The following is a 26,571-nucleotide window of genomic DNA, read 5'->3' as shown; positions in this document are numbered from 1 at the left end:
CCTCTGGTATGGGAAGTGGGGACTGCTTAGGACACAAACTTACTTGCCAGTTTTTTCATCACTTTTCCCTGGAGGTGCCAGGCCACAGTGGAAGAGGATATATTGTGACCTGATGCAGCTAGGTTAGATGGGAAAGGGAGCTCCCCTTTTCCAGAAGGAGGAGAAGAGCGGAAGGAGGAGGCTGGGAGGGGAAGAAGGATGGGGTTACAGCTAGGATGTAAAGTGAAAAAAAAATTAAAAAAAGAATGTGGCCACAAATTTTCAGATGGAAACAGCAGAGTCTATTAGGAATTGAACTAGAGACCACTCCCATTACATTCTTGCAAATAATTTCTCTACATTTTGTTTATATTTCAATCGTTTGAGTGAGCATGGATTTAGAAGTAATGAGGTAATTAGCTTGGTACCGGTAATTTTAGGACAGATTAACATTCAGGTTATGGCAGAGTTATAACTAGTTGGCTTTTTGCTCAGTCTATAGTGAGAATTAGGATCAAAAGGCAAATGGAAAAATTTTCTGTATGCAATTTAGGTAGAAAAAGATTGTGTTTAAGGTTGCATAGAATGAGGTCATGCTTAAAAAAGATTACATTAAAAGAAAATATAGTAACTTGCATCAAAGATGTTTGGAGAGCATCTCAGAAATTAGACAGATTCCATTCATCACTGGATCAAATGTAACATTTAAAACTAATTGGAAAGGTTTTCCTTTAAGAAGAAAATCCCAGGGAACCTAGCATGCATAGAATGGCCTAGAAAAGTGCTTTCTCTACTTCAGGTGTCCAGGGACTTAGAGGCTACATTATTCCTGGTCCCAGGAGGTGAGATGATGTCTGACCTTGGCATTATACACATAGTTTTGATTGTATAGGCATATAGAATATAGGATCTGTAGGGATTTAGAGATAGCTACTTATATTTCAAAGGAAGATCTAGGAGTCCAGGCCACATGTGTCAGGCTGAAGGTCCTCTGAGAGGGAACAGCATGGATCTCTGGGGTGAGGCATACATTACATTAAAGACTCAAGGGTAATTGAGATGCCAGGAATGTTGAACATCTGTGAAGAAAGGCCACATGCCAGCCATGTGAGCTACAATGGCAAGTCATGTGGAGGGCCTCTTCACATTCACTGGAGCTCAATTATGGTACCATATGCCTGGAGTCCTAGACATAAAGTGGCAGGGTTTAAGATATTTTTTCCTGCTGGTGTTTTGTATTACTTTGGTCTGGTCCTTCAATGTTATCTCCTGTTCTACTTTTTTGAAATGGAAATATCTACCTTGTGACATGTACATTAAAAACATATAACCTAAAAAAAAAACCTTTTTTTTTTTTTAAGGAGCTTGCAGCTAAGAGCTAAGAGTCTCAAATAAGACTTTGATTTTTGACTTTTGCACAATGTAACAATTGTTAAGACACAGAGATTAGTGGAGATGGACTGAATGAAGCTTGCATTATGAGATGGGCATGGGCTTCTACGAGGTAGAGAATGGCTTAGTTCCCTAATGGTTAGCTTAGACTATGAGCAGGTCTGAGGAACATTGCCTTGATCATTTATTTATACAAGAGGTACTAGCCCACTGTGGGTGATACTATTTCCTAGGCAGGCGGCCCCAGGATCTAGGAAAAAAACCTAGCTAAGCATAAGTCTTGGATTGATTCAGCAAGCAGCAATCCTCCATGATTTCTGCTTCAAGTCCCTCCTTAAATTTTTGCAATGAAGTTTAAGTCAAATAAACTTTCTTCTCCCCTAAGTTACCATGGTGTTTTGTTTGTTTGTTTATTTGTTTTTTGTTTTAAATATACATTCTTTTCTCATACAATATACTCCCATTTACATCTCCACATTCCCTCCCTTTCATATCCACTCCCTTTCTGTCTCTCATTAGAAAAGAACAGGCTTCTAAGAAATAACATCAAATATGACATAATAAAATATAATTAGATGAAGCAAAAACAATCATATCAAAGTTGGGCATAGAAATCCACCAGGAGGAAAAATGTCCCAAGAATAGGCACAAAAGTCAGAGACCCACTTGTTCTTATGGTCAAGTTTCCCACAAAAATACTAAGCTAATGGCTATAATATATGCACAGAGGACCTGGGACAGACCTGTGTAGGCTCCATGCTTACTGCTTTAGTCTCCATGAGCTCATATGTGCATTGTTTAGTTGATTTAGAGGGCTTTGTTCTCCTGGTGTCCTCTATCACCCCTTGCTCTTACAATCTTTCTTTTTTTCTTCTTCTTTCTTCTTCTTCTTCTTCTTCCTTCTTCTTCTTCTTCTTCTTCTTCTTCTTCTTCTTCTTCTTCTTCTTCTTCTTCTTCTCCTCCTCCTCCTCAGCTTATTGGTTTTTGTATTCCCCAGTTGTAGCCCCCTCCCTCATCTCCTTCCGGTCCTACCCTCTTACAATCTTTATGCCTCTTCTTCTGGGGAATTCCATGAGCTCTGAGAAAAGGGAGTTGATGAAGACCTTCAATTTAGACTTTCTTGCCACATAATGTCAGGCTGTGGGTCTCTGCATCTATCATGTTTGGTTGTTCCCATATTCTGCCAGAGGAAACCTTTGTAATGATGACTGGATAAAGTATTGATCCATGAGTATAGCATATTAACATTAGGAATCATTTTACTGATTTTCTTTTACACCATTAGTGTTTGGATTTACCCTGAATCTCTGGGCTATCTTGATCTTGGTTACCCAAACAGTGTCATGTGCTAAAGAAAAATTATTAGCTCAGGAACCCTATGACCAAGTTTTCATCACAAATGACATTTACTTGCCCAAGAGGGAGAGAGGACATGGAATACAAGACAAGGACAAAAGATAGAGGATGAGGGAGAAGAGGAAGGGACCAAGGGAGAGGAAGGAGGGGTTGTTTTTCCCAGAGTGGGACAAAGGACTGTCTCTGGATAGGGAAGAGGCAGATGTGGCAATAGAAAAATAGTTGTTTATAAGGGCTCAGTCTCCATGTGTATCTCTGAGTGAGGGGAGCAGGGGAAGCCTCTATCAGGAAGTCAGTTGACTACTCTTTGATCACTCATTCCTGATGATGTAGTCTTGCCAAGCCGTGGAGGAAGAGGATCTAGTCTGTCCTGATGAGACTTAAAAAACTACGAGCAGATGGCAATAGTAGAGAAGTCCCCCTTTCAGTGTTCTAGAGGAAGGGGATGGGGAGGGGTGAAGAGGGAGAGAATGTGGGGAGTATAAAGGAACAAAGGGAGACCCTGTGTTAGAATGAGGTGTTTAATTTTAACTGGGTATGTTAATTAGGCAAGCCAACATTGCTTGCTGCACTTCAATACTTTGATAGTTGGAAACTCTTAGTTGGCTTCAGGAAGAAGAAGTGGTCAAATAGGGAAAATAGACCTTGGCAGTTAGCTTTAGGAATGCAATCTAACAATTTTTAGCAAGGCGGATGGAATGGGGAGAAGAGCTAGAGCCATGCTCCCTAAGCTTGGGCTGGCCAGAGTCCCTTCCCTTCAGTGTATGGGTTCCTTCTTGTAGAGTAGGCCTTAGATAAAATCAGTCATTCCTACTTGTTCTGTGCTACCATTGCCCTAGCATATTTTGTAGGCTGAACAGATTGTAGGTCAAAGGTTTTTTACTAGGTTGGTGTCTATGATTTTCTTTCAGTTAACTGTAGAGTACCTTTCCATACCTAAGAGACTAGAAAATATAGGAGTGAGAGTGCCACATAGGCACCAGCCTGACTTCTCCATGTTCAATGAGTTGTGTGGGTGATGTCCTTGGCAATGGTGCTCTTCTGTCAGTTTGCAAGGAACAACATTTTGTCTTAGCAATAACCTGGGTTGTTTGGGGATTTCTATGGTACCTCCTTGGTCAACAACTCAATTGAATGAACCCTAGTTCTACCACTGGAAGCCTTACCTGACTACAAGAGATGGAAAGTTGAGACTCTCTATCTTCCATTACTAGGGATCCTCATTAGGATCACCTTCATAGATGGCAGGATGGTTACGATGTTTTATCACAGCCACAGAAAGGGAGCTAGGACAGCATGTATGGTTGGATATGAAGAGCCACACCAAAGGGTCATGTACTAGGGGTTTTTCTCTTCAGGGGGAGATATTATTTTGGGAAGTTCTGAGAAATTTAAAAGGTAGGGACTGTAAGAGATCGGCATCAGCTCAGGATCCCCAAGACCAAATTCTTGACACAAAGGAGATTTATTTGGCCCAGGGAGACAGAGAACTGGGAATAAGAGAGAAAGACAGGAGATAGAGGATCAGGGAGAAGGGGAAGGTAACAAAGGGGAAGGGGCAAGAATATTTGTCCAGGAGTGTGCAGAGATATTTGTCCTGAAGGGAAAAAGGACTGCCTCTGGATAGAGAGGAGAAAGACATGGCCCATAGACAAATGCTGTTTATAAAAGTAAAAGGGAAATCCATGTTAGGATGAGGTATTTAGTTTTAATTAGGCTTATTAACTAGGAGAGTAAAAGAGGGTTTTTGATTGCTAGACTCCAATACTTTAATAGCTGGATCTTTGTAGTCAGCCTCAGAAAGAGGAAGTAGAAAAATAAGGGTGGCTAGCTTTAGGAATGTAATCTAATGGTTTTTAGCAAGATACAGGGAATGAGAGAAGGACAGGGCCTACCAGATAATGTTTGCCATGCCAGAGCTGGCTAGGGCCCCTACAGGGACTAGCAGGAACAAGCAACTCACTGGGAATGAGCTTTTGAGGAGTCGTGTTCCTTTATCTGCTTCCTATCTACTGCTCCACTGCAATATTCTGTCTCGCCATGAGTCAGCACAGCTATGAACTAAAGCCTCTGAAACTATGAAGCAAATAACTCTTTTCTTGCAGTGATACTGGTACATATTTTGTTACAGTAACACAGAAGTAGCTAACACTATCTTTCTTCATTTATAGTTATTTTTTGTTTTTCTTATAGTAACTTAATAGGACTTCAGCACCTTAACCCTCTGAAGTGCACTGAGGCTATGTAACTTACTTCATGTAATTTGGTGTGAAGCTTGGGTCCTACAGTGATAGGGAACAGAAATTCCAGGCAATGCAAAAGACATGTTGTGTAACACTGAAATGAATGCTTTGAGGAGCCCCCATGATCTTTTAGAATTGTTTGCTACAAAAGCGTAAATGGGCTAACTCTACATGAAAACTCTGAAAATGGCACAGTGTCTGAGAAATGATTATTTTAATCGAGTCTTCTGACTGCACAGGTGACTGGAAGACTGGAAAGACCTGCGAATGTGATGGTTCAGTATCCAGTGATTTCCACCCATTTTAAATCACCAATCATTGATTGCATAATCCATCCAATCAGATTATCCTTATTCTAGGGGACTTTTAGTCCCTTTTTTTTCCTTTGCTGTTATAAAAGAATACCTGAAATGTTACAAAGAACATAGACTATTTCCTACAAGCTTTAGTGGCTGGGAAGTCCATGAGCATAATACTTGCATCTCGTGAAGGGCCTTCAAGTCACAAAAGAACACAGCAGAGGATGCAAGACAGAACAAGCCTGTATGTACTCAGGTCTCTCTTCTTACAAACCACTGGTTCTATTTTTAGGACTCCAGCCTCATGACCTCACCCAACCCCAATTTCTCTCAAAGGCTCCCCTCCAAATGTTACCAAAAGATGAACCCTTGGCTTAAGTTTCCAGCATTCCTACTTAGGTTATCCCATCCCTTTGCATTCTGCCATGACTCATCCCCATCTCCATGCTAATGACTTACTTTTTACCTACTTGTGATAAGTTGGAGATCTATAAAATAACCTGTTTATTTATTAATAACCAACACCTGTGAGAATTATGGGCATCTAAAACTCAACATGTCAAAATAGTTAACTTATTTCTTTCTCACCAAATTGGTTCTGCTTTCTATGTTTGTCATTTCAGTGATGCTACCCATTTACCTGTCAACTAAGAACAAACCACAGCAATCATCCTTAGGCTTCCCTTCCTTCATCTCCATGCACTATTAATCACCATGTCCTGTGTATTCTCCCTCTGGAGTCTCCTTAAATTCTTCTCCACCATTGCTTAGTTAAAAGTTTCTTATCATCATTTCTTGGCTATATTAGTCCAGTCATCTCTAGCTCATTCCCTAAAGATTAACCAATACCGTATCAGTCAGGAATCTATTTCTAAAAGATGAATCAGATTTATCCAAATCCTTTCTTCAAAATCTTTAGTCTTCCCTTTACCATAACTGTTCACACAACCTCTAATGTCATTTTCTGACTGTCATTTGTGACTGTCCAATCCCATTTGAGAAGTGCAAATGGACACAAGGAGCCTTTAGTGAGCCTCTTTCATCACAATAAAAGTAAAATTCCTTTTGTTGGAGATGGCTCACACACTCTATCCGAAGTCTGGAATGTTCTCCAGTGTCTTCTTTTTCTGGACTGGGCCCATTGCTTTTCACCACTCAGTGCCAATGTCCTCAGGAAAAGCCTCCTCTCATCACAACTCCAGTGAGGCCTCATTGGGAGAGTGTGTTCTAAAGGCCTTGATACATGGTGGACACACCTTACTAAGCAGAAAGCCTTTGCAAGTAGTCTCTCTTTGCCTTATTCTGTATCTTAAATGGAATGATCAAATGCAGTGAGAATGACTACAACCTACCCAACAAATTCTTATTATCGTGACTTTTGAGTTCAATAAAAATCAGTCATGAAAGCTGCTATCGCAAGTGGGATAGTCGTAGCGTTTTCATGGACCAATCATGGCTTTGTTGTATCTCTCGGCTGGTTGTGTTGATCTCTTTTCTGCCTTCACAATTTTTAACTCCATGGAGCTCTTATTTTAGAAGCTTCTGATGCTTCATTCATCCATAGATTTATTTTTATATCATTGCCCCAATCATTTATTATGAAGTTGCTGTCACTCTTCCTAGCCATGAGAATTTGAGGATCTAGAATCTAATAAAAACCTGGTGTTATAAAACTCAATGGAGAAGAAAAATTTTCCTTGAGAATAACTCATGTCTATGAGGATATGACAAAGTGAGCCTCATCTTTATTGAGTTTAACAATACGTATTTTAATTTTTAATAATTGCACGCATGGTTTTTATTACTTGGTAATTTGAGCAATGAAGATGTTTTGAGGTGAAATAGAGTACCTGTGGTTCACAGAAATATAGAATTGAGTTAAATACATATACAATTAAAATATATTATAAGTAAATATTTTAAAGATAAAACTCAGTTTTAAAATTTATTTTTTTAGAAATTACAGTTTATTCACTTTGTATCCCTGCTGTATCTCCCTCCCTCATCTTCTCCCAATCCCACCTTTTCTCCCTCATTTTATCCCATGCCCCTCCCCAAGTCCACTGATAGGAGAGGTCCTCCTCCCCTTCCCTCTGATCCTAGCCTATCAGGTCTCATCAGGATTGGCTGCATTGTCTTCCCTGTGACCTGGTAAGGCTGCTCCCCACTTGGGGGGAGGTGACCAAAGAGCAGGCCACTGAGTTCATGTCAGAGACAGTCCCTCTTCCCATTACTAGGGCATCTACTTGGAGACTCAGCTGCCATGGGCTCATCTGTGCAGGGGTTTTAGGTTATCTCTATGGTCCTTGGTTGGAGTGTCAGTCTTAGAAAAGACCCCTGGGCTCAGATTTCTTGGTTCTGTTGCTCTCCCTGTAGCGCTTCTGTCCCCTCCAGGTCTTTCTATCTCCCCCTTCTTTCATAAGATTCCCTGTACTCTGCCCAAAGTTTGGCTATGAGTCTCAGTATCTACTTTGATACCTTCCTAAGTAGAGTCTCTCAGAGGCCCTCTGTGGTAGTTTCCTGTCCTGTTCCCTATTTCTCCCTCTTTCGATGTCTATCCTGTTTGCCTTTCTGAGTGAGGATTGATCATCTTAACCAGGGTCCTCCTTCTTGCTTACCTTATTTAGATGTACAGATTTTATTCATTAATGCTCTTTCCCAAGTGGTGTGTGACTGTATGTGTGCTCTTTAAGACATTAGTTTTTCAATTCTGCTTCTCCCTGGCTGATAAGGTGAGGTGTGTGCATGGAAATGCTGATGCAATCTTGTTTGTGATCTCAGCTCTGGCCTGATGGTTTTGTTGATTTCCCTCTTATAAAAACTGACAATTAGAAGTCTTTATAGATTTATGGCAGCACTTTGCCACATGTATGTATTGAAATGGCCATCTTGATCTATTCAACTTGTATGCATTGCCTCAAAACATTTTTATTTTTATTTTTATTTTTATTTTTATTTTTGTAGTGAGGACATTTAGTCTTCTTCCAGTCATTTTAAAGTAGAAAATACATGGTTATTAGCTGTAAGTCACTATGCATACAATAGGTCTCATGATCTTATTCTTCCAGTGTGTCTGAGTTTTGTTTCCTTGGATTAACAGCCCCTTCTTTGAGTCCCAGGTAACAACCATTCCACTCCCTTATTCTGAGTATGACATATTTAGATTCCAAATATGAATGCGATGACATAGTTCCTGTCTTTTATGCCTTGCTCCTCTCACTTAGCATAGTGTCTCTCAAGTTGATCAGTTATGTCACAAGTGATAAGATTTCTTTCCTTTACATGGCTGAATAATCTATCCCTCTCTCTTTCACATATACCCACCCCCCACCCTCCCACCCCCCCACCCCTCCCACCCTCCCACCCCCCCCACCCCCCCTACCCCCCACATACACACACACAACACAGAGAGAGAGAGAGAGAGAGAGAGAGAGAGAGAGAGAGAGAGAGACTTTCCGTTATTCATGAGAATTCAGCTGTCTCTTAGCTGAATGTGTGGTGTCATTTCCACACATAAGAATAGCTTGCTATATCAAATGGCAGTTGGGGTTTAGTGTCTGGGATCTACTATAGCATTTTCCCACACACTGTTTCCTATCAACAGTAAGAATCCCCTCTCCTCCACATCCTTGCCAATGCTTGTTTTTTCCTTTTTCCTATTATTTTGATAGTTGTCACTCTAACAAGTTTGGGATCTGCCTTTGATTTGCATTTTCCTGATAATTGGTGATGTTGAAAACCTTCTCACATGACTGTCAGTATTTTGGGAGCAAATACCTGTCAAGATTCTTTGTCTATTTAAAAAAATAGATTTTTAGTTTCTTATTATGGAGTTGTGGGAGGGTCTTCTGTATTCTAGATATTAGCTCCTTATCATTCATTTCATTTGTAGCTACTTTCTCTTGATAGGCTGTGCCTCTCATCTTTTGTGCTTTTGAGTGTGATGTCATCTGACTTGTCTTTCTGTTTTTGTATTCATGCTTTTGAGATCCTATACACAGTCATTGCTAAGTCCTATGTTACAGAACTTTACTGTCATGGGTTTTTTTTCATAGTTGTTTTATATTTTCAGATCTTATATTTAAATCTCTAAATTTTTGAGTTGATTTTTGTATAAGGTGGGAGATACAGGTTTATTTTCACTGTACATGGCTTCATTTATGTAGAATATCAGACATTCCTAGTCTAGCCATACACTCTCAAAGAAAGGCCATACCTTTTCTTTGTGTTTTCTAATTGAAAACTCAGCTTTCTATAATTTTGTGGAGTCACCAACCCTCCTACCAGAGGCTATTTTCATCAACTAAAAGATATCATTGTATAAAACAGATATTTTACAATTACTTTTAATATGATTTTCTTTGTCAGAGACAGCTGATAGAACTAAAAGCCTTAGTCAAGTTAGCCTCAAACTCTTACCTATAAGATATTCAACTGTGCAAAAGTACACATCAGGGCTCTCTTCTACCATGTTCTGTGGTGATGAAACTTGTTACATAATCTTCACTGTCCCTAAGGAAGACTACAAGTCTCTCAAGAACAGTTGAGCTCACAAGTTGTGTTTTGCATGACCAAGGAACTAAACTTTTAATTATGGTCTATTCTAATTAACTTAAATTTAAATTGAATTTAGCTGCATGTGTCCACTAACACAATCGTGCAAAGCTTAGTGTGAAAAAATCCCCATGTTTACTGTCTGGGTAGATTAAAGGGTTATCAGGACTTTCAGGTGTATATTTCAGAACTTTCAAAGAGGAAAATCATCGCAAGTGCAGTTCAGTTTCCCCTCAACACTGTATGCCTCCCGTGTCCCCAATCTCACTATGTCCCTTCTGCATCAGGCATGACAGTTTAACATTTGAGCACAGTTTAACATTTCCACAAACATTTTTAGGCTTGTGCTCTATATTTATGTATTCATAAGTGAGAGGTTGATGGGTTTTACAAGGGCTGTTTACATTGTACTTTACACATCTTTTCTGCACCTTGCATCCTCCCCCAGATGTTTTTGGGATGCATCTCTTTTGATACAAGTACAGCGGTCTCACTGCTTTTGCCCTGTTGTTCTATTCCTGTACATGACTATTTCAAGATTCACTTGTCATTTTCCCTGAAAATAGTAATTTGGTCAGTATAATTTTTTTGCATTTATGAATAATGCTGTAGTTAGTGGCCATGTATGTGTCCCCCGGTGTGTGAGAGATGTTCTACATGGATGAGAAGAATATTGGGTTGTGGGTCTTTGCAATGTTTTAACTAATTGCTCCCTAGAGCACTATCTTAGTGTGCCAGTGTGCATGTAAAAGGCTTCTTATTCCATCCTGGGTGTTGCAAAAAACAAACAAACAAACAAACAAACAAACAAAAAACAAAAAACCAATGTGCTGTCTAAATAGCCCATGTGTATGCCTCAGTGGATACACAGCTGACTCACCTCCAACTACCACCTACTTTAGTGTAGTTGTAGCTTAAAATGAAAAATACATGCCACCATATTCATCTTCTCCAGGCGCTGCATTCTTTTGTATGTTAAGAAACCCTCTGTCTTTTGCTGTTCATTGACCTTCCTTTCTTTTCTCTTCATCTTGTCACTCTCTATTTTCTTCTCTTGCCATTCCTTTCCTCTTTCTTATTTACTAGGGTGGCAAGCAAAGCTACATAAAATGTGAATGTGGATAGAGGCAAAAGACACAGGTGTGTTTCTGAAGAGCTCACAGGGACCACATGAGGTAAAGGAGATGCTTCTGATAGATGAGGAATGAAATTGTCATGTACATGGACACCAGAGCATCAGGGAGAGCCTTCTCTGCAAACATCAGTTTTGAGCTGACTGCAATGGCGTTTTGGTTAAGAAACAAGTAGGGGGTGCTTGCTAGTGGAGCGGAGGGAGGGTCACAAGCAGGGCACTGTGCAAACAACAGGTTGCTCAATACCCCTAGGGAACAGTTAGTGTGAAGTGCACCAGATAAAGCAGGGCAGCGGCAGGGCCAGATGGCAAGGGCTGTTGTCTGTCATGTGAAAGGACTTGTATTTCATCTTAAGGTCAATGGTGTGCCATTAGCAGTTGGCATCTGTTGTTGCCAAGTGTTCATTTCCTTCCTCTTCTAATACAGCTTCTGTCATTCTCTCTTCTATAAAACTTTCAATTCTATAAGTTTCTGCTAGATAGCCAGTCAGTCTTTCTCCATAGTGTAATCTAAGCTAAAAACTCACAGTTCCCTAAACTTCTGGTTTAATGGTAGGGATATGATCAAAACAAGCTAATCGGAATCCTTCTCTGACACAGATAAGTGATGGGACTATGGTTCCCAGACAGGAGACCAGATTTGCTACAGGAGATTCCACAGCAAACCCAGACAAGGTGCTGAAGGTCTGAGCTTGGGGAAGCACCTGTCCTGGAGGTACAGATTTAGAGACCGTGCACTCCATTACTTCCTTTCTCTCTTCTCCCATATTTAGTCTTCCACTAGGTCCTGAGATCTCTGCACCCAAAATCCGCCCTGGATTCATTTACATATTTCTACTTGTGTGCCTGAAACTCATGCAAGTTCCTGCCGTCTGCCTATTGCATGCAGGCGTACACTCTACACGCAGCAGAGTGATGGTGCCAGGTGCCAATATGGGCTCTTCTGGTGATTCCTCACACATTTCCTTTTGTACTCAGAGTGAAGTTTCACTTTGCATTGTGGTTCACAGATGCGCAGAGTGGTGAAGAACTATGTATGTGACATATTTTCAGTGGTCATTATTTCTGAAGGTAACAGAACAGACTGCAATGAAAAGTAACCAATATTGAACTACAATAATGACATTTATATTGGACAGCTTTCATATGTGCTTGAATGTACATAGTTTGTCTCTGACCCAGAAAGAGTCGTTTTGTCACATGTCTCCTCATGGCTGCCTCATTTGTGTCATTCTTATCCACGAGGCCTCCTATACCACATTCCTTCTTTAGCTTTGATGATAGTTCTCTGTTTCATGAGATGCCCTCATAGGACAGGGACAGGGACAGGGACAGGGACAGGAATAGGGGGACAGGGAGCCAAGTGAACACTTCCTGAAAAGAAGGACCAGAACCAGGTACATCTCTGTTCTTACCTTCTGTTCTAAGCTCCTGCCCTTTTAGAACTGTGAGGGACTGTCTTCATGGCAATGCTCCAGAATTATTATTGGAAAAAGTCACCAAAGAACAAAGTGTCAACATGGAGATTAAAATAAAATCTGGAAAGCAGTCAGTAACTGCAATATAAGCAACTTTGGTCTTCAAAAGGTGGAATCAAGTAAAATGCCACAAGCCCTTACCACTTTCCTTGAACCTCAACTTTCTCATTTGAAAACGAAACAACTAAACTAGTAGTCCCATGGTATCTTTTGTTTTCTGCTTTCTAAGCACTTACAGGCTAGGGTTTGCAATCCAGATCTTTTCTGCATACTTCTGGGGAAATTGCTGTCAGAGAGCAGGGAGGAGACTCCTGCTTCCTTGCCAGAGTCCACATTCACTCTTGCTTTCCCTGGAGCTTGGCAGCAGTCTGGGACCTCAGGAAGTGCACTAATGTGTTCTGTGATTGGTCTCTATTGGGAGACTGAGATGCAGGGCTGGGCTCATGGGGGCAATTTCACATTTGCAGCTATATGTTGCTTTACAGGCTCAGAATTGGTTGTTATGAGAGATCTATTGGATATGAAGGTTAGTCCACCGCTACCTCCCAGATCTTCTAGACACGGTCTTCTAGCAGCTCACAGGAAGGGACTCTGTGCAAGAGGCCAACTAAAAGGGGAGTGGTTTCTTATCCTTGCCTGAAAAAACTTCATGGCCTGAATCTACATGGAAGTAACTGGATTTCTAAAGCAGCCAGAAGCCAATGTATCCTCAGTCCCTGCTGGGCAAATGTTCTTACTAGACCTGAATCAATTCAGAAAGACTGATGTCTCTTTTACTAAAGCAGCCTCGTGTTTGGGATAAGGGTACCTGGGTTAAGGAGTGAACACTGAGTCAGTTTTTCCTTTGCCTGGCTGCATTTGTTCAGTTTATGGGATGGGAAACTCACTCATGTTCAACATGACACTTTTCAAAATCTTAGTTTTGTAACTCTTAACCCATATCTTACATCTCCCTGGAGTCCTGGTCACATTGTGAGTACTCTTGCTCATGATTAACATGCACGTAGAAACTGGAATCTGATTACAATCTGAATATCACACACACACACACACACACACACACACACACACACACACACACACACACACAGAGCCCCATGTAGGAGACTGCCGAATTTCTGTAGATTAGGTTTCTTAGATACAGGAAGCTATAATGGCTGTATCCTGCAGACTGGGATACAGGATGCTGTGATGGACAGCGAACATCATGCTCTGTGCCCACCAAGACTGCCACTGCCTATACAACACAGGAGGGTGCTGTTGAGTTTCTTATAAGACTTGTACCTGAGTCCTCCCAACTTGTCTTTTTTTAAAAACATTATTTATTTATTTTATTAATTACAGTTTAATCACTTTGTATCCCAGCTGTAGCCCCCTCCCTCATCCCCTCCCAAACCCAACTGCCTTATCTCTTCTCTCCCATGCCCCTCCCCAAGTCCACTGATAGGAGAGGTCCTCCTCTCTTCCATTTGACCTAGTCTATCAAGTCTCATCAGGACTGGCTGCATTATCTTCCTCTGTGGTCTGGTAAGGCTGCTCCCCCATTAGGGGGAGGTGACCAAACAGCCAGCCACTGAGTTCATGTCAGAGACATGAACTTTTCCCATTACTAGGGAACTCGGACACTGAGCTGCCATGGCTACATCTGTGTAGGGGTTCTAGGTTATCTCCATGCATGGTCCTTGGTTGGAGTATCAGTCTCAGAAAAGACCCCTGGACCGAGATTTTTTTTGGTTCTGTTGCTCCCCTTGTGAAGTTCCTGTTCTATCTCCCCCTTCTTTCATAAGATTTCATGTACTCTGCCCAAAGTTTGGCTATGAGTCTCAGCATCTGCCTTGATACCCTGCAGGGTAGAGCCTTTCAGAGGTCCTCTGTGGTAGGCTCCTGTCCTGTTCCCTATTTTCTCCCTCTTCTTATGTCCATTCTATTTGCCTTTGTGAATGAAGATTGATCATCTTACCCAGAGTCCTCCTTCTTCCTTACCTTCTTTTGGTGAACAGATTTTAGTATGATTATTCTATAGTATATGTCTAATATCTACTTATGAGTGAGTATATACCATGTGTGTCTTTCTGCTTTTGGGATATCTCACTCAGGATGATCTTTTCTAGTTCTTAACATTTGCCTGCAAATTTCATGATTTCCTTGTTTTTAATTGCTGGGTAGTATTCCATTGTGTAAATGTACCACAATTTCTGTATCCATTTCTCTGTTGAGGGATATCTGCGTGGTTTCTAGCTTCTGGTGATTACAAATAAAGCTGCTATGAGCATGGTTGAGCAAATGTACTTGTTGTGTACTTGAGCATATTTTGGATATATGCCTAGGATTGGTATAGCTGGATCTTGAGGTAACACTATTCCTAATTGTCAGATTGATTTCCAAAGTGGTTGTACAAGTTTACATTTCCACAAGTAATGGAGGAGGGTTCCCCTTTCTCCACATCCTCTCCAGCATTTATTGTCATTTGATTTTTGGATTTTAGCTATTTTGATGGGTTTATGGTGAAATCTCAAGATTTTTTGATTTGCCTTTCCCTGATGGCTAAGGATGTTGAGCATTTCCTTAAGTTTTTCTCTGCCATTTAATATTCCTCTGTTGAGAATCTTCTGTTTGACTCTGCACCCCATTTTTAATTGGATTACTTGCTTTTTAACTTCTTAAGTTCTTTATATATTGTGGATATTAGCTCTCTGTCAGATATAGGGTTGGAGATCATCCTTTCCCAATCTTTAGACTGACATTTTGTTCTGATGACCGTGTCCTTTGCTTTACAGAAGCTTTTCAGTTTCATGAGTTCCCATTTATCGATTGCTGATCTTAGAGCCTGTGCTGTTGGTGTTCTGTTCAGGAAGTTGTCTCCTGTGTGAATTAGCTCAAGATGTCTCCCCTCTTTATCTTCTAACAGGTTTAGTGTGTCTGGTTTTATATTGAGTTGTTTGATCCACTTTGACCAACTTGTCTTTTGATACTACCAGGGTGAATGAGGACTAATGAGACAGTGTTGAAGAAATTAAGACCCCTAGCCTCATTGGGTTTCAGGCCAGCCACTTGAGGACAGACATATTTACTTTAGACTAGGGAGTACAAAGACAATCTTTCTGAGGGATGTTGGGAGAATATGGAAGGTGGGGTCTTGCATATTCTGGTTTAGCTCTGTGCTTTCAGCCATCATTTCTCACCATTTCCTCCGGAACTGTCACTTCCTAGATGTTTCTTGAACATATCTAGTGGAATTCATTTCTGTAATGTCCTCGAAGTCACTACTTCACTTCCTTCTTATGTCCCATCAAATATGGCCTTCAGATAAGTCTTCCCTAGATACTGGGTGTAAAGTTGTCCTATTCCCCCCTACCCCATTAGCCTGCTTATTCCTTTTTGTTGCATGTACCACCATTTCACATAGGGGAGTGTTTATGTATATACTTGTTTGCTTTCTGTCTTCTCCAACTAGAATGTAAGCTCCACCAGGCAGAGGTTTGATATGGACCACCACCAACCATCTCAATTATTTCCTGCCACTCATAGCAACTATATTCAAAGAATGGGTGACTGATGCAGAGGGTTCCAAGCAGGTAGTGACTTTCAGATGACCTTGATGGTAGCCTGGGTAGACTTTGACTTGGGTAGACTTTCCAGGAAAAGGCATTGGTGTAGGGGAAAAACTACCAAGTAAAGGATGATGGAAAGAAGAAGAAGAGCAAGTTGGTGGCAATGGTAGGTGAAAGAAGTTCTGGCAGGTGGAAACTGTCACCTCCTTTTGTGATTTTCTTGGGTCCCACCCATGTAGCTCATGAATACACCTCTCTACTCTCAGCTCAGTCAAACTCTCACCTCTGCATCAGGGCATCAGTCCAATGCTTTGGAATATCATACATTTTCTTTAGCTTTGTCTTTGTCACCTACCTCTGTGGGTTCATGCAGTGCTCCTTCTTGTGGCCTGTCTAGTCCTTATTGTCCATACTATCCATCATACTCTGCTGCCAGAGATTATCTCAACATTTTAGATGATTTGCTTGATCCCTCATGAAATTTTCTAGGACTGAATCTAATTCACATAAAATTTGCAGAAAGGCAATTAAAAGAAGCTCTTAGGTTTGGAAGGCAAACAGAGGTGAATTTTATTTCTGGCTCTACCTTATCACCAGTTAGGCACTTGGGGACATCACTTCACCTTTCTGGACCTCAGTGTCCTCCATAAAATAGGGAAGAAAAAAAAATCTTCCATGTACAGTTCCTTTGAGGATTAAATAAATAAAAAGTATGATTTCATTTAAAGTGCTCAAAACATGGAGAGGTGCTCAAAACAATTATAGCTTCCTCTCTCACAGACGGTTCCCAAGACGTCTCCTTGCCTAAGGTTTTGCAGCTTCCAGCATGGCTTTTCTATGAGGTCAACTCCAGAGGCAGGGCCTAGACCAACCTAGGCAGCTAGGGCTTTTGCTAATTAATGGGTCGAATTTTCAAGCAACCTGAACTTCTCAGGGAAGATTCTCAGCTCCATTAATCAGAGGAGGCCTTCCTGGCTTCCTGAATGGCAGCCTCAGGCATCACAGAACTCTTCATAAAAATCCAAAATGAGATGGCAAAAATATGTTTCCATTCAAAAGCCTTGATTATCCATTTGCTGATGCAAGCTGGTGCTCAGGTGGGGGTGTGACATGTTTATTTATTTACTTGTGGGTTGGTGTTTGTTATTTCAGCGATGGCTTCATCTTTCTTCCAGTGGTTCTTTGGCACCCATCCAGCAGGTGGGGCATGCTCATTTGCTCAGAATCTAATTACATTATAGAACAGTCAGGGATGGCACCTTGCAGGTTTTCTTGTCTGTTTTCATTCCAAAGCACTCAGGAAAACAGATAGAATAGAAACCTTACAAAGCAACTTCTCTCTCCAGTTAATAAATAAATGGAGACCAGAGGGTGGGTGTGGGTCCACTTCTGAAACAAACAAAAGCTTATTTGTTCCTTTTGTTTGAGGATTATGGAAGTACTTCAGGCTCTGCTCACACACTTGGAGGAGTCTGTTTCTCCAGCTCTAATGTAGAGAATATTTTCTCCTTCCTACAGTTACATGTAGAAGCTAACAGTTCTGAGCTCTTGCTATTTGCCAGGCACTGAACTGAACTACTTTCTGCAATTCCCATAATACTCTTTGAGGTGAGTAATCTTACTATTTCCAGGTCATATAGAGGTTTATTTGCCCAGTGTATAATATTAAATACTAGATCTGGAGGTCAGAATCAGATAGACTGCCTCTGAATCAATATTTTTAATTGTATGTTAATATTAATGTGACACATAAACAATGATTAATGTGTCAATAAATTAATAAAATCTTAATTAACAGATAACCAAAGTAGGAGATAGTGATTGTGGCCACATATGTCACAATTTCCCTCTTTCTGATTCTGTTCAGCTTAGGATACATCTCCGAGTATTCTTTGCAGTGTAGCGTGAGCATGAGACCATCTACACTGTAGGACTAGAATGAAATTCATGGGTGTTATTTTGTACTTCTTAGTTTATAGTAAACATTGGGTACCAAAGAGATGGCTCAGTGGGTGAAGGACCCACCACAAGCCTGGTAGTGTTCGTTGTCCTCTGACCTCCAAATGCTACACGTGTTATGGCAGGTGTGCCCTTACCCCACAAATATAACAAACACATATAAGTAATCAGTTAAAATTACTATATCTTCTTGACTTTGCTATTTCTTTCCTCTGGTTGGATTTTGACTGGACATGCCTTTGGTAGATTATGCTGAGGGCAGAGCCATCCTACCCCTCCTGCCCAGGTCTGATTTTCATCAAGATTTAAAATGTTAAAATTATAATCATGTATATGTAGATATGTGTATGTATAGTGTGTGTGTGGGTGTGTGGTGTATAGATTAAAGGACTTTACAGGGATTCAGTTCTCTTCTTCAACCCTGTAGACTCCGGGCATTGAACTCAGGCTGTCAGGCTTGATGTCTTTTACCTGATGAACCATCTTGCAGTCCCCCATCACATTTTTAATGAATCAGATGTTGTTCATTTTTAATGAATCACATTTTAATGAATCAGAGTTACCATTCACTATTCCAAAAAACTCATCAATTGCACAGCTTTTTAAGTGACTGATTTTTTTAACTTTCTCTTTTTTTATGGCAGTCTATACTTTCTCATTACTAATATGATTTTCTCTATTTTATAGCATCAAAGACCCTTTTGCCTTTCAGGAAAATCTAGATCAACTTTCTAATTACTTAACACTTCTGAAACCCTCCAGGTAGGGGTGACACATCTCCTACCCAGTCAATTCTATTTGAAAAGTTCTCTTATTAGAACATTTTTAAATTTTGTTTATTTTTAGGGCTGGGAAGATGGCAAAGTTTGTAAAGTTCTTGCCTTTCAAGAATGAGAACCTGAATCAATGCCCAGAACCCATATAAAAACAAAGCTGGATAACTTGCAATCCCAAAGCTGGTGTGGTAGAGAGAAGAGGGTCCTTGAGGTTGGCCAGTCAGTCACCCTAGCGGGATCAGTGAGCTTTAGAAACTTTGAGAAACTTTGTCTCCAAAAGAGAATGGTGAATGGTCATGCAGGACCATTTCCAGCTTGCTGTATATGGTTACTTAGTTTGAAGAACATCAGATGACCACCTCCTCTCTCTCATTTCCAGGCTCACACACATTTATCTCAATATTAAATTCATCAACCAATCGTTTATTCAGTCTTTTCTGGGCTCAAAGATGCTTGGATATCATAGAACTGTTTCAGTTTACTTGACATGGCTGATTTTCTCTAAGCCTCCTGTGAACCACTCTGTGCTATGTTCCTCATTGTCCTGGACATACATGCAGGCTTTAAAAAACACCCTTGATTGACTTCATTTTATGGCATTGAGTTATGCTCCTATTTGGTCAAAATTGTCCCTTCCTGATTCTTCTATTTGATATTTTTCAGATATGATTTTTCAGGATGATGACTGAGTGGCAGAGGAAGTTCTGACAGACAGCATCTAATGAATAATAAACTTTAATTTGTCACCCACAAACCCTAGTAGTGGCAAGCCACATATCACAGCATTTCTCTCCAGTATAGGATTAGTTTATATACATGAAGACTGGCATTTTTAATACCAGGTAAGATGGTTTGACCTTGAAAATGGCATGATCAGTGATTGGCTATACACACATAGGAGGCCTGTATCATATCCAGTAGAAAGCCTTTATATTGCTAACACAGGTTTCTGTACTTTCTTGGTTTTAGTGGGAAAAACAGTTTAATCAAATTAAAGTTACTTGAGAGCAGTGTTTCTCAATCTGTGGATTGAGACCCCTCCATGGAAGGTGTCAAATGATCCTTTCACAGGGGTTGACCAAGACCATTGAAACCCACAGATATTTACATTATGATTCATAACAGTGGCAAAATTACAATTTAAAGTATCAATGAAATTAATTTCATGGTTGGAGGTCACTGCAACATGAGGAATTGTATTAAAGGGTTGTAACAGTAGGAAGGTTGAGAACCTCTGCCCTAGAGGGTCCTAATGGTGGATAGAGAAGGCTTACAGGATGTTACAGGTGTTTGCAGAAGAAACAACCCTTTGAGGATTCCTCTGGAAACATCCACTTCATCTGACCCCACTTACAACACAGACCTCATGTTCGTATCTTTTCCTTTGCAGGTGACCGAGTCCATGCCCTTTCCCCTCTACCCTTACCTTTCTGTCTTTATATCAGTATCTCTGTGTGCATATCTCATCCCCATGTGTATGTCTCTCTATTGTCTCCATCTTACACACACACACACACACACACACACACACACACACACACAGAGAGAGAGAGAGAGAGAGAGAGAGAGAGAGAGAGAGAGAGAAAGAGAAAGAGAGAGAGAGGGTCTCTATGACAGCTGCCTGTTCAGATCTCTTCCCTGCTCCCAGGGAACCTGTATTCTGGCCAGGACATTTCCCAGAGTTCCAGTTAGGGGCAGCACCTTCATTTTGGGTGTACATTGACATCTTATGGACCTGTCCTTTCTTAGGGTTGTCTTTTACTAGGACTGCTTAGAAGTTAAGGTCACCTAGTAGCCTATTGACAAAGCCTGAGAAAGTATAAAAACATAATGTTCCAATCTTTCCCAAAGATCTGAGACATTCTTAGTATTTCCTGGTGTAATGGGGTAGGGCTGGTGCTTATGGGTTCATAAATACAATTGTTTAAACAAACTGTCATAAAAGAATATCATGGATTGATGGCTTAAGCAACAGCTATTTATTTCCTACAGTTCCAGGTACTGGGAAGTCCAAGGTCAAGGTGCTGGTCCACTCAGTTCCATGTAGAGAGGCCCTTTCATCATCTGCAGATGGGGGGGGTGTCTTCTTGCTATAACCTTAAAGAGGGTGAGTGGGTGAGGGAAAGAGAGGGGCGAGATGGAAAAAAAGAGAAAAATCAGAGAAATATGGAGAAATAGACAGAGAGATAGACGTGTGTGTGTGTGTGTGTGTGTGTGTGTGTGTGTGTAATGCAAGAGCTATGTTCTGGTCTCTCAGCCTAGAGAATCAACTCTTATGATAGTATCTAGACCTCCAAATACCATTACTTTGGTGGTTAGGGCTTCAACATATGAATTTTATAAACAAGTTCATTGTTTAAAGCTCTAGTTCTGCCTCTTAGTGGCCACAGGTACATGCAAACACATAATCTCTGGTTTCCACTGAATGTCTTCTTAAATCTTACCAATTATTTCAGTACTGAGAAAAAGAGACCCAGGGAACTCCATTTTAAGTCTTCCTCTAGTACCAAAAAGTTGAGTGTGAACCAAAACAAACTTCTGGAATGCTGGGATAGATAGACCATGATGATGATGTGGGGCCCTTAATACAGATTTGTTTATTTAACACCTTTTCACTTAAAACTTCTATTGGATTTTAGTGCTGGAGACTGAAGAGTTATAATCATAGTAGACACAGGACACCATAATATCACAGGTCACCTTGAATACCCTTCCTTCTGGTCCCTCATTTGACTCCCAACAAAATTACTAATCAAAACTACTCACATGTCACGTTCTGCATGTCATCTTCCCCGTCTGTGAGCATAGTGACTCCCTCATTTGTGTTCTAGAGAGCTTGTTTCCTACCTCATTTTAATATTCTTCACATTATATCACTGTGATTCATTACATGAGCTGTGCATTATTGTGTAGGTATAGTGCCTATATACTTGTCTTTTTGAGACCTCGGAGATTGCAGAAAAATGTAAATGAATGAATATGGGAAAGGCACCTACACTGGAGAACTTGGGGATTATTACCCAAAGTACCTCGGTAATATTACCCAAAGTTCCTGGAGCATGCAGACACAATGTATGGCAGGGTTTATGAACTTGGTTTGCAGAGAGGAAATGTACCTGTGAAAAGTTATGTTTTAGTTGCTTTTCTTATTGCTGTAACAGAGGAGAGAGAAGGGAGGAGTTTATTTTGGCTCATGATTCAGGAAGCAGAGTCCATCAAGGTAGAGAAGGCATGAAGGCTGGAGCAGCTCAGCCTATGCAGCTCAGGAATTTGGAGTGATGACTTTTCTACATGATACTGACAAAGAAGAAGAAAATTTGAGTTGGATGTACGACAGGGCTATAACCTTCAGTGACTCTACTCTCTGTCACTCACCTCCACCAGCTTTGTCTCCCATATACAAGGTTCCATGATTTTCCCAAATAGCACCTGCATCTGGGAACCAAATGTTTGAACACATGAGCCTATAGAGAGTATATACTATATTTAGTCTGCAACAGGCTAACAGACTTTTTGAAGTCCACATGGAGAGTAGTTAGCCAACTGGAAATTTATCCAAATACAGACCTTTCCCACTGCTTCATGGATAGAATTAACTGCAGGAAAGTGGTCTGAGGAGTCCAGTAGCCCTGTGAGCTCACATGGAACCCATGTTCTGAGGAACTGAGGGTATCAAAAAAGATTGTAATTCCTTTGGATAGAAGCGACTCAGAATGCAATACTGGAGGCAAATTTCTCACTGATCAGATATTAAAATGAGACAGTGATGGGGTTGGTGATAACCTGCCTAAAGTAAGGCCATTACCTTCTGGATGGCAAGTATGTCACATTTACTCATCTCCTCCTCCTAGGGTGGGTATCTGAGAACAGTGAAAGGAATTGTGAGTCTGTATCAAATCCAGAATATCCATTTGGTAGAGTGGAAATGCCCTGATGTTTGATCCCATTTATTTGAGTAAGACTTTATATCCATGTGTCTCAGGTTTTAAATTACATGTCAAAGGCAATTTTTGCTCTTTGGATGAAACAAGAGGGGCTGTCCTTTTGGGGCAGCCTACATGAACTAAATGTTCCTCATCTCCCTGCCTCAAAGAAAGAAGATTCTTAACTCCATTCACTCAGCAAGCCTCCACTGAGCATCTCAGTAATACCCAGGCCTGAAGTAAGGACTATGGATTCAGGTAGGTATAAACCTTGTTCCTGAGCTGAAGAGGGTCACAGAAGGACAATGCTGATCATTTCCATTGGTTCATTCCTGTCTTCTGCAACTCTCTGTGATGTCCCTTCTTCATCAAGCACTGTCTCCTATACTTGGGATTTATCAGGAAAGAGACTAGACAAACTCCCAGGAGAGATAGTATATAATAAATATAAAAAAGTGGCCATGTAATGTATTGGAAAGTGATAAATACTGATAGAAAACTTTTAATTTTTTTAAACTTTTATTAGTTATACTTTATTTGTTTTCTATCCCCCCATAAACCCCTCCCTTCTCCCCTCCTAAACCCACATTCCCTCCTCCCTTTTCATGCATGCCCCTCCCCAAGTCCACTGATAGGGGAGGTCGCCTTCTCTTTCCTTCTGATCTTAGTCTATCAGATCTTATCAGGAGTAGCTGCATTGTCATCTTCTGTGGCCTGGTAAGGCTACTCCCCCCTCAGGGGAAGTGATCAAAGAGCAGGCCAATCAGTTTATGTCAGAGGCAGTCCCTCTTTCCATTATTATGGAACCCACTTGGACACTGAACTGCCATGGCTACATCTGTGCAGGTGTTCTAGGTTATCTTCATGCATGGTACTTGGTTGGAGTATGAGTCTCTGGGAAGACCCCTGTGTTGAAATTTTCTGGTTCTGTTGCTCTCCTTGTGTAGTTCCTGTCCTCCCCAGATCTTACTATTTCCCACTTCTTTCATAAGATTCCATGCATTCTGCCCAACAGTTGCCCATAAGTCTCAGCATCTGCTTTGATAGTCTGCAGGACAGAGCCTTTCAGAGGCCCTTTGTGGCAGGTTCCTAACTTGTTTCCTGTTTTCTTCTTCTTCTGATGTACATCCTCTTTGCCTTTCAGGATGGGGATTGAGCACTTTAGTCAGGGCCCTCCCTCTTTATTATTTTCTTTAGATGTACAGATTTTAGTAGGTTTGTCCTATATTATATGTCTATATGAGTGAATATATACCGTGTGTGTCTTTCTGATTCTGGGACAGCTCACTCAGGATGATCCTTTGCAGTCCCTACCATTTGCCTGCAAATTTCATGATTTCCTTATTTTCCATTGCTGAGTAAAATTCCATTGTGTACATGTACCACAATTTCTGCATCCATTCTTCAGTTGAGGGACATCTAGGCTGTTTCCAGCTACTGGCTATTACAAATAAAGCTGCTACAAACATGGTTGAGCAAATGTCCTTTCTGTGTACTTGAGCCTCTTTTGGATATATGCCCAGTAGTGGTATGGCTGGATCTTGAGGAAGCGCTATTCCTAGTTGTCTGAGAAAGCGCCAGATTGATTTCCAGAGTGGCTGTACAAGTTTACATTCCCACCAGCAGTGCAGAAGGGTTTCCCTTTCTCCACAACCTCTCCAGCATGTGTTGTCACTTGAGTTTTTGATCTTGGCCATTCTGATGGGTGTAAGGTGAAATCTCAGGGTTGTTTTGATTTACATTTCTCTTATGGCTAATGAGGTTGAGCATTTCTTTAAGTGTTTCTCTGCCATTTGATATTCCTCTGCAGAGAATTCTCTGTTTAGCTCTGTTCCTCATTTTTTTAATTGGGTTACTTGATTTGTTACTTTTCAGCTTCTTTAGTTCTTTAAATATACTGGATATTAGCCCTTTGTCAGATAAAGGGTTGGTGATGATTCTTTCACAATCTGAAGGCATTCGTTTTGTTTTGATGACGGTGCCCTTTGCTTTACAGAAGCTTTTCAGTTTCATGAGGTCCCATTTATTGACTGTTGCTCTTAGAGCCTGTGCTGTTGGTGTTCTGTTCAGGAAATTTTCTCCTGTGCCAATGAGTTCAAGGGTATTACCCAATTTTTTTTTCTATCCGATTTAATGTGTCTGGTTTTATGTTGAGGTCTTTGATCCACTTGGACTTCAGTTTTGTGCAGGGTGATAAGTATGGATCTATTTGTATTTTTCTACATGTAGATATCCAGTTAGACCAGCACCACTTGTTGAAGACACTATCTTTTTTCCATTGTATGGTTTTGGCATCTTTGTCAAAGATCAGGTGTCCATAAGTGTGTGGGTTTATTTCTGGGTCTTCTACTCAATTCCATTGATCCACCATTCTGTTTCTATTCCAGTACCATGCAGTTTATATTACTGTTGCTCTATAGTACAGCTTGAGATCAGGGATGGAGATACTTCCAGAAGATCGTTTATTGTAGAGGATTGTCTTAGTGATTCTGGGTTTCTTGCTATTCCATATGAAGTTGAGAATGTTTCTTTCAAGTTCTATAAAGAATTGTGTTGGTAATCTGATGGGAATTTCATTGAATCTGTAGATTGCTTTTGCGAAGATGGCCATTTTTACTATGTTAATCCTGCCAAGCCATGAGCATGGGAGATCTTTCCATCTTCTGATATCTTCTTCTAATTCTTTTTTCAGAGACTTGAAATTTTTTTCATACAAGTCTTTCACTTGCTTGGTTAGGGTTACACCAAGGTACTTTATGTCATTTGTGGCTATTGTGAAGGGTGTTGTTTCCCTAATTTCTTTCTCAGCTCTTTTGTCTTTTGTATACAGGAGGGCTACTGATTTTTTTTTTGAGTTAATTTTGTATCCAGCCACTTTGCTGAAGGTGTTTATCAGCTGTAGGAGTTCTCTGGTAGAATTTTTGGGGTCACTCAGGTATACTGTCATGTTATCTGCAAATAGTGATAATTTGACTTCTTCCTTTCCAATTTGTATCCCCTTGATCTCCTTCAATTGTCTTATTGCTCTAAGGACTTCCAGAACTATGTTGAAGAGATATGGAGAGAGTGGGCAGCCTTTCCTTGTCCCTGATTTCAGTGGCATTGCTTTAAGTTTCTCTCCATTGCGTTTGATGTTGGCTATAGCCTTGCTGTATATTGCCTTTACTATGTTTAGATATGTGCCTTGTATTCCTGATCTCTCCAATACTTTAAACATGAATGGATGTTGGATTTTGTCAAATTCTTTTTCAGCATCTAAGGAGATTATCATGTGGCCTTTTTCTTTCAGTTTGTTAATATGGTGGATCAGATTGATGGATTTCCATATGTTCAACAGTGGATGATATCTTTGATGTTTTCTTGTATTCAGTTTGCAAGTATTTTGTTGAGAATTTTTGTATCAATGTTCATAAGGAAGATTGGCCTGAAATTATCTTTCTTTGTTGGGTCTTTATGAGATTTAGGTACCAAGGTGACTGTGGCTTCATAGAATGAGTTTGGTAGTGTTCCTTCTGTTTTTATTTTGTGGAATAGTTTGAAGAGAACTGGAGTTAGGTCTTCTTTGAAGGTCTGGTAGAATTTTGTGCTGAAACCTTCTGGTCCTGGGCTTTTTTTGGATGGAAGACTTACGATGACCACTTCTATTTCCTTGGGGGATATAGGACTATTTAATTGATTTACCTAGTCTTGATTCAGCTTTGGTAAGTGGGATCGATCAAGAAAATTGTCCATTTCGTTTAGATTTTCTAATTTTGTGGCAGATAGACTTTTGAAGTAAGTCCTTATAATTGTTTGGATTTCCTCAGTGTCTGTAGTTATGTCCCCCTTTTCGTTTCTGATTTTGTTGATTTGGATGGTGTCTCTCTCCCTTTTAGTTAGCTTGGCTAAGGGTTTGTCTATCTTATTGATTTTCTCAAAGAACCAGCTCT

Source organism: Meriones unguiculatus, chromosome 10 (assembly GCF_030254825.1).
Source record: "Meriones unguiculatus strain TT.TT164.6M chromosome 10, Bangor_MerUng_6.1, whole genome shotgun sequence".
NCBI lineage: Eukaryota > Metazoa > Chordata > Mammalia > Rodentia > Muridae > Meriones > Meriones unguiculatus.
This window is presented reverse-complemented; position numbering follows the sequence as displayed.